This window comes from Tachyglossus aculeatus, chromosome 5 (assembly GCF_015852505.1).
Source record: "Tachyglossus aculeatus isolate mTacAcu1 chromosome 5, mTacAcu1.pri, whole genome shotgun sequence".
Taxonomy (NCBI): Eukaryota; Metazoa; Chordata; class Mammalia; order Monotremata; family Tachyglossidae; genus Tachyglossus; species Tachyglossus aculeatus.
The window spans coordinates 41,682,502-41,695,051 of NC_052070.1; the positions used below are offsets into that span (position 1 = coordinate 41,682,502).

General features: G+C 46.4%; 1 non-coding gene across 1 annotated transcript; it reads right to left on the reverse strand.

Annotated features, from left to right (window-relative positions):
- Window positions 1–4,689: 4,689 nt before the first annotated feature.
- Window positions 4,690–4,827, reverse strand: LOC119929186. Its single transcript, XR_005451323.1, has one exon. It is a non-coding gene; the product is annotated as a small nucleolar RNA SNORA7 (small nucleolar RNA).
- Between the last annotated feature and the right edge of the window lie 7,723 nt (window positions 4,828–12,550).

Below are 12,550 nucleotides of genomic sequence, written 5' to 3' on the forward strand. Positions count from 1 at the left end.
GTGGAGAGGAAGTAGGGGTTGGTGGAGAAGGCAAAAAGACCTGGGAGTGTTTTCCCCTTGACAGAGCAAGGCCTGGTTGATTCCAAGGAGCTGGTTCCAAGGGAGAGTTTGATTTCAGGGCAAGGAGTGAGGGAAACTCAACCTGGGGCAGGGAACACCACTGCACATATTTCAGCCACTGGTTGCTGTTCTTCTGTATCAGTCAATTAATCGTGGTATTTACTGAGCACTTACTATGTGCAGAGCACCATATTAAGTGCTTGGGAGAGTATAACAGAGCTGATAGACATGAGCCCTGCCCAAAAGGAGCTTCTTGTCTCATCTTGTCTTGTGCTGTTGAGACGACCCCTAGCCCATGTCCTCCCCCTGGCCTGGAATACCCTCCCTCCACACATCCACCAAGCTAGCTTTCTTCCTCCCTTCAAAGCCCTACTGAGAGCTCACCTCCTCCTGGAGGCCTTCCCAGACTGAGCCCCCTCTTTCCTCTCCCCCTCCTCATCCCCCCCACCTCCTTCCCCTCTCCACAGCACCTGTATATATGTTTGTACAGATTTATTACTCGATTTATTTTACTTGTACATATTTACTATTCTATTTATTTTGTTAATAATGTGCATCTAGTTTTATCTTTGTTTATTCTGATGACCTGACACCTGTCCACATGTTTCATTGTGTGGTCTGTCTCCCCCCACTAGACTGTGAGCCTGTTGTTGGGTAGGGGCCGTCTCTATATGTTGCCAACTTGTACTTCCCAAGCACTTCTTACAGCACACAGTAAGTGCTCAATAAATATGATTGAATGAATGAGTCATTTCTGACCCCTAGCGACTTCATGGACATATCTCTCCTAGAACGCCCCACCTCCATCTGCAGTCATTCTGGTAGTGTACCCAAAGAGTTTCCTTGGAACCATTGCCTTCTTTCACACAATAAATTTGAATTTCCACCCTAGACTTATTTCCATGCTGCTGCTGCCCAGCACAGGTGAGTTTTGACTTGTAGCAGATTGCCCTCCACTCGCTAGCCACTGCCCAAGCCAGGAATGGAGTTGGGTATGCCTCTGCTTCACTCTCCCTCCCATAGCTGATACTGGGATAGTACTGGAAACTCTCCAGGTCTGATCCTGAGAGGGGACAAGGAGCTTACTGTATAGAATATCTACACAGTGCTTAGCAAATAATAAGTGCTTGACAAATACCACTAAAAATGGAAGAAGAAACAGAAGAGTGGGAAAGGAGGGAGCATGGACCATTCTTTGTCAGGAGCAAAGTGTCAGAGTGGGATGGGTATGGAGTTTGGGACCAAGAAAAAGAAAAGAAAATAGTTCTAAAAGTGGAAATGATGACAGTGGGATGGGTCCGGACAGTCAGTCAGCCAGAGATATCTCCAGACAGGGTGTCAGTCAGCTGGGTCGATCCTCAGACAGTCAGTGAGAGAGCCAGATTGAGTCGGGCCCTCACCCTGCCAATACACCAAATATACAGTTAGACAGAGTGCCAGCAGGGTACCCAGGCAGGTAGGAAGGCAGTCAGAATATCAGTTGGTCAATTAGAGAGACAACCAGTCAGTTAATCAGAATGCCAGTCAGGTGCCAGGTCAGGGGAGCAGTGGGCAAGCAGTCAATTAGTCAGTCAGTCAGAAAATCAGTAAGTCAGTCAGTCAGTCAGACAGACAGTTAGTCAGTTAACCAGGGTGCCAACCGGATACCAGGCCAGTGGGACAGGTGGGCAGGCAGTCAGAACATCAGTCCGTCAGCCGGTTGATCAGTTAATCAGTCAATCAGAATGCCAATCAGGTACCCGGTCACTTGGCCAGTCGGTCAGAACATGTCAGAAGGCCAGTCAGACCATCAGTCAGTCAATAAGGCAGGCAGACAGGCAGACTGTCAGACAATCAACTAATCAATAGCACTTATTCAGCACTTACTGTGTTGGGAGAGTACACTAGAGTAGGAAGACATGATCCCTACTTTTAAGAAACTTACAATTTTTCAAAGGAAACATATATTAAAATAAACTAGTGGACAGAGAGCACAGGCCTGGGAGTCTGAAGGACCTGAGTTCTAATTCTGACTCCACCACTTATCTAGAGTGTTACATTGAGCAAGTCACTTCGCTTCTCAGTGCCTGATTTCAATACAAATAGCTTGTATCTACCCTAGTGGTTAGTACAGTGGCTGTTACGTAGTAAGCCCTTAACAGATACCATAAAAAATAAAATAAAACTACAGGTGTGGAGGGCAATGCAGTCCAAGAAGCTTTGTGGAAGTGCTTAAGGTGGGAGTGAGGAAGTATGAGCAGAGAGGTGGAGGAGGGAAAGCTGTAAGACTGCAATTCAGCCAGTCAGATGAGGGGGAACATAAATACAGTCCCCTTTGTGTCCAGAGTATTGCAAAATACAGTTCTTCCTGGATAAAAAATCAGTGTTGCCTAATGGATAGAGCACAGGCCTGTAAACCACTTGCCTGCTGGGTGACCTTGGGCAAATCACTTCTCTGGGTCTCAGTTACCTGACCTGTAAAATGGGGATTAAGGCTGTATGCCCTTTTTGGGACAGGGGCTGTGTCCAACCTGATTATCTTGTAGGTACCCCAGCGCTTAGTACAGTGCCTGTCACATAGTAAGCACTAGCAAATGCAATTATAATAATACCTAGAGACAGCTCACAAGTCTTGCAGATCTGTAACTTCTCTGTGACTCAGTTACCTCATCTGTAAAATGGGGATTAAGACTGTGAGCCCCCCGTGGGACAACCCGATCACCTTGTAATCTCCCCAGCGCTTAGAACAGTGCTTTGCACACAGTAAGCACTTAATAAATGCCATCATTATTGTATTTATTTTTATTTTTATCTGAGCCCCTGGGCATTAGTTTCTGCAGTCCAGAGCGATGGCGGTCAGACTGGTGTTCAGGCACGCGGGCAGGGCGTCAGAGAGATGGGCAGGGCTGGCTCTTCTTCTATACCAAGAGAAGGGCTTCACAACCTGCCTGGAAGGTGTCTGTCCTTCCTTCCTCTCTCCCTGTTTTCCTGGAAATCCCCCTGCACCTCCCACCCCCCATCATGACTACATGCTCCCCGCCTCTCCCTGCTTCCACTATGTAGGCTTGAGGTTTGAATGTCTATCAATTATCAATCATTGGTATCTATTGAGCATTGACTGCATGCAGAGCACTGTACTAAGTGCTTGGGAGACTGCAGTGCAACTGAATTAGTAGACACATTCCGTGACAACAAGGAACTTATAGTCTAGAGAGAGAGACAGTCAGTAAAATAAATAATATGTACGTAAGTGCCATGGGGCTGAAGGTGGGGTAAGAGAAGCAGCATGGCTCAGTGGAAAGAGCACAGGCTTTGGAGTCAGAGGTCATGGGTTCACTTCCCTGCTCTGCCAATTGTCAGCTGTGTGACTTTGGGCAAGTCACTTAACTTCTCTGTGCCTCAGTTACCTCATCTGTAAAATGGGGATTAAGACTGTGAGCCCCCCCGTGGGACAGCCTGATCACATTGTAACCTCCCCAGCGCTTAGAACAGTGCTTTGCTCATAATAAGCGCTTAATAAATGTCATTATTATTATTATTATCAGAACCAGAAAATCCCACCTTTCTTGTTTTAAGTGAACTCCGATCTGTCAAGTCATCAATAGTATTATTGGCTCCTCCACTTATTTGCTGTGTGACCTTGGGCAAGTCACTTCACTTCTCTGTGCTTCAGTTCTTTCATCTGTAAAATGGGGACTGAGACCGTGAGCCTCACGTGGGACAAGGACTGTATCCAACTCAATTATCTCGTATCTCTGTGCCTAAGTTACCTCATCTGTAAAATGGGGATTGAGACTGTGAGTCCCATGTGGCACAGGGATTGTGTCCAACCTAATTTGCTTGTATCCACCCCAGTATTTACTGCAGTGCAGTGTAAACGCTTAACAAATACCACAGTTATTATTATTATGAGCCTTGTGAGTGCAGAGCACTGTACTGAGCATGTGGAAGTCGTCAACAGAATCAGGATGAGCCATTCCTGCTCTTTTGGGGCTTACAGTCAAATGGAGAAGACAAAAAGCCAGCTGGGCATCTATCTAACCTAATCAATCGATTGCATTTATTGAGCACTTACCGTGTGCAGAGCACTGTACTAAGAGCTTGGGAGAGTACAGCACAGAAATATAATAGACACATTCCCTACCTACAACAGGCTTACAAGTAGAGATGGTACAGTAGCACTCCGGAAAGGGTTTTGGTGAGAACAGTCTCTATCTCATTCCTCGAACTCATCCCCACGTCTCACAGCCCTCCAGGACCCTCCGGCCCAGCCACTGAACAGGAAGTGGAGAGCAGAAGACAACCAGGGATTGCTGCTAAATCCGAAAGGAGGCCTCATGAGCCCCATTTCTGCTTGCAGCTTTGTCTGGAGTATGTGGAATTTGTTGTGGGCAGGGACCGCGTCTACTAATTCTGTTGGATTGTACTTTCCCAAGTGCTTAGTCTTTTCCTGTCTTATGCTTTCGAGTTGTTTCTGACCCATAGTGACTCCATGGATCCATCTCTCCCAGAACGCCTCATCTCCATCTCCCACCATTCTGGTAGTGTATCCATAGAGTTTTCTTGGTAAAAATACTTCCGCCCAGTTAACGTGAGTCTCCGCCCTCGACTCTCTCCCATGCTACTGTTGCCCAGCACAGTTGAGGTTTGACTTGTAGAGGATCGTCTTCCACTTGCTAGCCACTGGCCAAGCTAGGAATGGAATGGGTAGGCCTCTGCTAGCCTCTCCCTTCTGTAGCCGAGACTGGTAGAGTAATGGAAACTCTCCAGGTGCAATCCTGAGAGGGGAAAGGCTTAGTACATTGGTTGACTGATTGGCAGCATGGCCTAGTGGGTTAAAGCATGGGCCTGGGAGTTGGAAAGTCATATTTTGTTGGTATGTTTGGTTTTGTTCTCTGTCTCCCCCATTTAGACTGTGAGCCCACTGTTGGGTAGGGACTGTCTCTATGTGTTGCCAATTTGTACTTCCCAAGCGCTTAGTACAGTGCTCTGCACATAGTAAGCACTCAATAAATACGATTGATGATGATGATGATGGATTCTAATCCAAGCTCCACCACTTCTCTGCTGGGTGACCTTGGGCAAATCACTTCACTTCTGTGGGCCTCAGTTACATCACCTGTAAAATAGGGTTTAACACTTGGAGCCCCATTTGGGGCAGGAACTGTGTCCAACCCAATTTGCTTATATCCACCCTGGTGCTTAGTAAGTACAGTGTCTGGCATATAGTAAGTGCTTAACAAATACCATAATTATTCCCCCTGTAGACTGTGAGCTCATTTTGGGCAAGGAATGTGCCTGCTTAATGTTATAATGTATTCTCCCAAGAGGTTAGTACAGTGCTTTCTTTCCACCCAGTAAATGCTCCATAAATACAATTTAATGAATGAACGATTGAAAAAGTTCTTTGTTTGAGATGTTTTTCAGGCGCGATATATAAGCCAAAGGACTTTTGTTCAAAAAACACCCCCAATCTGCATCCAAGATGTTGTGGATGCTCCTGTACTCAAAGTTTTGTGCCAAAGTCCTTAATTTAGGATGCTATAAATGTAAATCATGGCATTTGCCCAGCACTGTGCTAAAATTGGACCTGGTCCATGTCCCACATGGGGCTCATAATCTAAGAGATAGGGAGAACAGGTATCATATCCTCATTTTAAAGAGGAAGACCCTGAGACCCTGAATGGTAAAATTATTTGTCTAAGATCACTTAGAAAGTCAGTGGTCAACTTGGGATGAGAACAAGGGTCTCTGAGTTCCACATGCTCTTTGCTATAGGCCATACTGCCTCCCTCAAACCACTAGTAAATGGTAGTCTATGAAGATATTTTTATTTCAGCCTAAATTTTCAGGCATACAACAAACGCTGACAGGCCTTTTTTCAGCCAATTCTTTTCAGATATAGTTTCCTGGCACAATTTTGGCCTGCATTGATGCCTGATATCCTGCATATAGGTCTTTGGCCCTGAATGGATGATTTCTCCCTTTATGTATTTTGACTCACTTGAAATCCATGTATATTCATTCACATTTGTGCATATATTGGAAAAAATATTCAGAAGCCAGACTTAAGGGCAGTGTGGTTACTATTGCCTTGTCAATGCTAGGATAAGTGAATGATGATCTAGTGAACTTTATTTTTCAGTTTTGGAACCCCTCTCCCCTGCCATCCCTCCCCCATAATGACCCATTACCTCCAAATGCCAGTGACCAATGGTGGATCTAATGAGCCTCATTCTTCTCCCACCACAATAATAGTAACTGCGGTATTCATCAAGCATTTATATGACAGACACTGTACTAAGCACTGGGGTAGATATAAGCAAATTGGGTTGGACACAGTCCCTGTCCCACAAGGGGCTCACCATCTTAAACCCAATTTTACAGATGAGGGAACTGAGGCATAGGTAAGTGAAATGACTTGCACGGAAGACAAGTGGTAGAGCCAGAATTAGAACCTAGGTCCGCCTGACTCACAGATCTATGCTTTCTCCACTAAAAATAAAATAAATAAATGAGGGCATTTGTTAAACGCTATGTTCAAAGCACTGTTCTAAGCGCTGGGAAGGATACAAGGTGATCAGGTTGTCCCACATGGGGCTCACAGTCTTAATCCCCATTTTACAAATGAGGTAACTGAGGCACAGAGAAGTTAAGTGACTTGCCCAGAGTCACGCAACTGACAATTGGCGGAGCCGGGTTTAGAACCCATGACCTCTGGCTCACAAGCCCGAGCTCTTTCCACTGAGCCACGCTGCTTGGTGCTTCTCCAGACTGTACGCTTGGCTTCTCTGCCCAAACATACTCTTTTAACTTTCTCACCATTGACCCCTTGCTCACATCTTCTCCTCTGGAACCTCTCCTGTCCCCCCTTTGACCTCCCCCCAACCTTTCTATCTGGCAGAACACTAGTCTTCCCATCGTCAGAGCCTTATTATTCATTCATTCAATTATTGTTTATTGAGCGCTTACTGTGTGCAGAGCACTATACTAAGCACTTGGGAAGTACAAGTTGGCAACATATAGAAACGGTCCCTACCCAACAACGGGCTCACAGTCTAGAAGGGGGGAGACAGACAACAAAACAAAACATGTGGACAGTTGTCCAAATCACATCTCCTCCAGGTGGTCTTCCTTGACTAACCTCTCACCTGCCCACTCCATTCCCCCTCTCTTCTGCCTCATCCATGCACTTGGGACTGTATCCCTTAAGCACTTGCTTTCATCCCACTCCATCCACACTGCATTTAGGTCCATATCTTTATAATAATGATGGTATTTGTTAAGCGCTTACTATGTGCCAAGCCCTGTTCTAAGTGCTGGGGTAGATACAAGATAATCAAGTTGCCCCTTGCCAGGTTCACAGTTGTAATCCCCATTTTACAGATGAGGTCACTGAGGCCCAGAGAAGTGAAGTGACTTGCCCAAAGTCACACAGCTACTCTGTTGCTTCCCCAATCTGTAATTTATTTTGCCCTCTGTCTCCCCATCTAGGTGGTAACCTCCTTGTTTGCCAATTCTATTGTATTGCACTCTCCCATACACTAAGTACAGTGTTCTGCACACAGTAAGCACTCAATAAATACTGATTGATTGACTGACTGATGAGCTGGTGCCTCAGGATATTTGTCCTGTCCTCCTAGACTCTACTGTCTTCATTTGGCATGCTGAAAGGGGAGAAAAAAAGTGTTCCTTGATAACAGATGAAGTCAATTAGTGAAGCTAATTAGTCATGTATAAGATATCATTCAGCGAATGCACCATGCTGGTAATCACCATTATTCCATAGAGTTTGGGCCAGATTTCTAACCAAATAAGGATTTCCAGTTCCTAGCTAATCAGGGCACTGGAAAGTCAGCCAGAATGTTGAGATGGACTATTTGGAGTGGTTTGGTTTTAGCGAAAAGCCAACTGGCATCAGCAGTTGGCCATGCTAGAGAAGCAGCGTGGACTAGCGGAAAGAGTCCGAGCCTAGGAGTCAGAGGTCATGGGGTCTAATCCCGGCTCTGCCACTTCCCTGCTGATGCTGGGCAAGTTGCTTCACTTCTCAGGGCCTCAGTTTTCTCATCTGTAAAATGGGGATTCAATCCGACTCCCTCCTACTTCGACCGTGAGCTCCACATGGGACAGGAACTGTGTCTGACCTACCCGAGTGCTTAGTACATTGCTTGGCCCACTATAAACACTTAACATGTACCACCATGATTATTATTGAACTTTTTATCCTTACACCCCATAGAGAGCCGTATACGAACCCCACGCCGTAACCAAGGCCATTTCCTGGTCAGCCTCAATGCCCACCCAGTCCGGAACTGTTTCCTCACAGGGGCACTGATTGGGCATTTGGCTACTGAGGGTCATCAGAAGCTTGTTGGGGTATGAACAAACAGTGGCAATATGAAGAATAAAAGTTGCCCTTACCCACGGTTTGACCCAAGTGTTGGGAGCTTAATTTGAATCGCTCTGGAGAGAGAAGCATTCTGATGGGAGCCAAGAATCAATCAATCAATCAATTGTATTTATTGAGCGTTTACTGTGTGCAGAGCACTGTACTAAGCGCTTGGGAAGTACAAGTTGGCAACATATAGAGACAGTCGCTACCCAACAGTGGGCTCACAGTCTAAAAGAATCAAACATGTATCTAGTTTGCCCCCTATCCCTGCAGGTCGTTACTTCCTGGCCCACTGGAGTCTGCTTCCTGAGCCCCTGGAGCCACAGAGGATTAATTAATTATTCAATCAATCCATAGGGTTTATTGTACACTGACTGGGTGTAGAGGCCTGTACTGAGCATCCACAGTACACAGTTAAGACCACTGTTCCGAGCAACTACCATGTGCAGAAGGTTGTACTGAGCAATTACTGCATACCGAACACTGTTTTGAGCACCTACTGTGTGCAGAGGGCTGTACTGAGCACTAATTGTGAGAAGCAGCATGGCTCAGTGGAAAGAGCACGGGATTTGGAGTCAGAGGTCAGGGGTTCGAATCCCGGCTCCACCACATGTCTGCTGTGTGACCTTGGGCAAGTCACTTAACTTCTCTGGGCCTCAGTTACCTCATCTGTAAAATAGGGATTAAGACTGTTAGCCCCACGTGGGACAACCTGATCACCTTGTATCCCCCCCCAGCACTTAGAACAGTGCTTGGCACATAGTAAGCGTGTAACAAATGTCATCATCATTCATTCAATCGCATTTATTGAGCACTTACTGTGTGCAGAGCACTGTACTAAGCGCTTGGGAAGTACAAGTTGGCAACATATATAGGCGGTCCCTACCCAACAGCGGGCTCACAGGCTAGAAGGGGGAGACAGACAACAAAACATTATTATTATTATTAAAGCTCTGTTCTGAGCACATATATTCTGTGAAGAGTCCTTATAGCCTAGTGCAAAGAGCACAGGCCTCAGAATCAGAAGATCTGGGCTCTAATCCTAGCTTCACCACTTTCCTGCTGTGTGACCCTGGGCAAGCTGCTTAATCTGTGTCTCAGTGTTTTTCAGTGGTATTTGCTAAGTGCTTACTATGTGTCAGGCACTGTTCAACATGGGGCTTATGCTCTTAATTCCCATTTTACAGATGAGGGAACTGAAGCCTGGAGAAGTGAAGTGACTTGCCCAAGGTCACACAGCAGACATGTGGCAGAGCTGGGATTAGAACCTAAGTCCTTCTGACTCCCAGGCCTGTGGTTTATCCACTAAAGCCACGCTGCTACACCCCAGTGCTTAGTACAGTGCTGGGCACATAGTAAGCGCTTACAAAATACCACCATTAGCATCAGTAGAAAACACCAGGCCCGAGTCACTGAACAAGAGGCCACGTCTGATCTCCCCAGCTTTTGTCGGCTCAGCTAGTTCGTGGTTAAGAGCATTCTGCGTTCTGACAAAGGCTCTGAGCCTCTATGGAGACAAAGCCCTCGAGAGGCTTGGAAGGCAGCCCAAGCCAGCAAGCAACTTCCTTACTATCGCTGACTCAAAAGGCCCGGAGATGAATAGAGTCTTAAGTAATTGTTCCGATTAAACTCCATTATGCTTAATAAATAATTAACCTATCATAGGCAATTCACTTAAGAACGTCCATAGCCCTGCCTCTACACTGAACCAACAAGCGCAGAATAAACACTGGGTATCGACCAGCCCCAGGGACCTCCCCAAACCACCAATCGCGATGGGTAGGTATTTGCTTCTGTGGAGACAGGATTTCCGGAAGGGCCTCACGGACCTGACGTCTTCTGGGCACCGGTCCTGAGGAAGATGGGTTCGATGCAGGTGCGGGGAAGGAAATGCCGAGGGTTCCTCTGGATTCTTCCTTTGTTCCCGCATCATTCCTCCAAGGTCTCTTTTTTTTTTACTGAATCCGGGCTCTCTCTGGCGATGGGCCGTGCCACCAGGCTCAATTAGTCTGGCGTCTCTGCCTGGTAACTAAGAAAGTTGAAACTCCGTTTGATTTTTAGACGTAGCTGTCGGACAATTGGAAGCAGTACCGTTTGCTCAGCTGAATGTGGGAAGCGTTGGCTGGGGAGGGGGGCCGGGGAGATGGGGAGGGAGTAGAAGAGCCTACCCCTCTGACTAGGCCAATTAAAGGCACCACGGGAGCTGAATGGAGGGCTACCCCTGAGCCTGCTGGGCAGGGACTAGGCCAGGCCCTGAGTCTTCGGCCCATGTGCCACTTGGCCCGACTGAGAAAGGACCTGGAATCCACCAAGATTGGACAGTCCTCTCCAGTCCTCCCATCCCATTCACCCAGTACCATCAGGCAAGGAGAAGCTGGGACTGTGGCCTCGCCGTTCTACGAGACCGAAGCTAGCTGGTCAAAGACGGAAGGCAGTGAGAATTTGCACGGGCGCTCAGGGCTCCTATAATGGTGGGTGGAGGTTGCTTTCTTTCAGAAAACCCAATGAGGAAAACTCCCAGCTGCTCCAATGCTCTGCGCTTGCACAAACAGGCATCCACAAGTGTGTAGTTTCTTCTAACACTGCGGCAGTGCCCGGTACCCAAACAGGCTACTGGCATTTGACAAATGTTCCCTCATTCCTCCAGAATGTTCTTAGTGAGAAGTCACAATTCTGCCACAGTGAGGGTATTCACTGAGAGGACTGGGGTGAGAACACGCAGTTGAAATTTGGGGTTGGCTTCCCCCAAGACAGGGCGATGCCCTTTGATTTTATTTCAGAGTTCGGGTCTCCCCCCCCGCCCCCAGCACCCCCGATGAACCGGTGGGTGAGAATGCCAGACAGCCATAGGGTTGGGGGGGATGAAGAATCATGAAGGGAGATCATTTAGCAATGAGGAGCAAGGACTTTGCAGCCAACAGGCTGGGCAGAGGTGGCAAATGTCCTATAGACAAAAGGCTCCTCAGGTGACAGTAATAATAATAATAATAATAATAATAATAATGGTATTTGTTAAGTGCTTGCTATGTGCCAGGCACTGTACTAAGCTCTAGGGTGAATACAAGCAAATCAGGGTGGACACTGTCTCTGTCCCACATGGGGCTCGCAGTCTTAAACCCCATTTTACAAATGAAGGAAGTGAGGCATTGAGGAAGTGAAGTGACTTTCCCAAGGTTGCACAGCGGACAAGTGGTGCCTGATTTAGAACCCAGGTCCTTCTGACTCACAGGCCCTTGCTCTATCCATTAAGTCACACTCTGCCCTGGTTAACATCTTCATGAGCTTAAGGAAAATCGAGTGTCAAGGGAAGGCCAGCTAAACCAGCTAGAGTTTCCCCATAAGAGATGCTGTAAAACCAATCATTGCATGCCTGAGTTCCAAGACATTCACCAAAATGACATAAATAAGATCGAAAAGCAATCATTGAAACACAGTATAGTTAAATGACCAGAAATAACTGTGAATATGGCTCAGAAAGGAAAGGTTTTGAATCAGGTTTTCAGGAGAGAAATAGATGCAAAGACTGAAGTTATCTACTTAGACCAGGAGCCCCATGTGGGACAGGAGTTGAGTTTCATCTGATTATCTTATATCTATCCCAGTGCTTAGTACAGTGAATGGAACAAAGTGAGCACTTAAATGCTACAATTATTATTCTTATTATATTTTAAATACTATTATTCATTTACAGAGTATCTTGCACATCCTATTCAGCCAAAAGGTATATCTGGCTAAGTGATCTGACATTATGAATCTTCAATAGATGCCATTATCCAGTGCTAAACTTAAATTGTCTATAGTCACTTCATTCAAGTCAAATCAAAATACTTCAAAGGGAAAGGCAGGGAGGGTTGAATTCAAGGACAACTGTGCAGGGCTCTCTTGAAATGAGAGGGCACTGTAAGAAATACAGATCTTCAAATTCAATAGGGCTATCAGGAAAGTTCACTCTGAAGAAGGGGTTAGAACTGAGGGTGAATACAATGTCTTCCCTGCCTGGCTCTCTCCCCCTCTCCTTATAATCAATTGTATTTATTGAGCGCTTACTGTGTGCAGAGCACTGTACTAAGCGCTTGGGAAGTACAAGTTGGCAACATATAGAGACAGTCCCTACCCAAC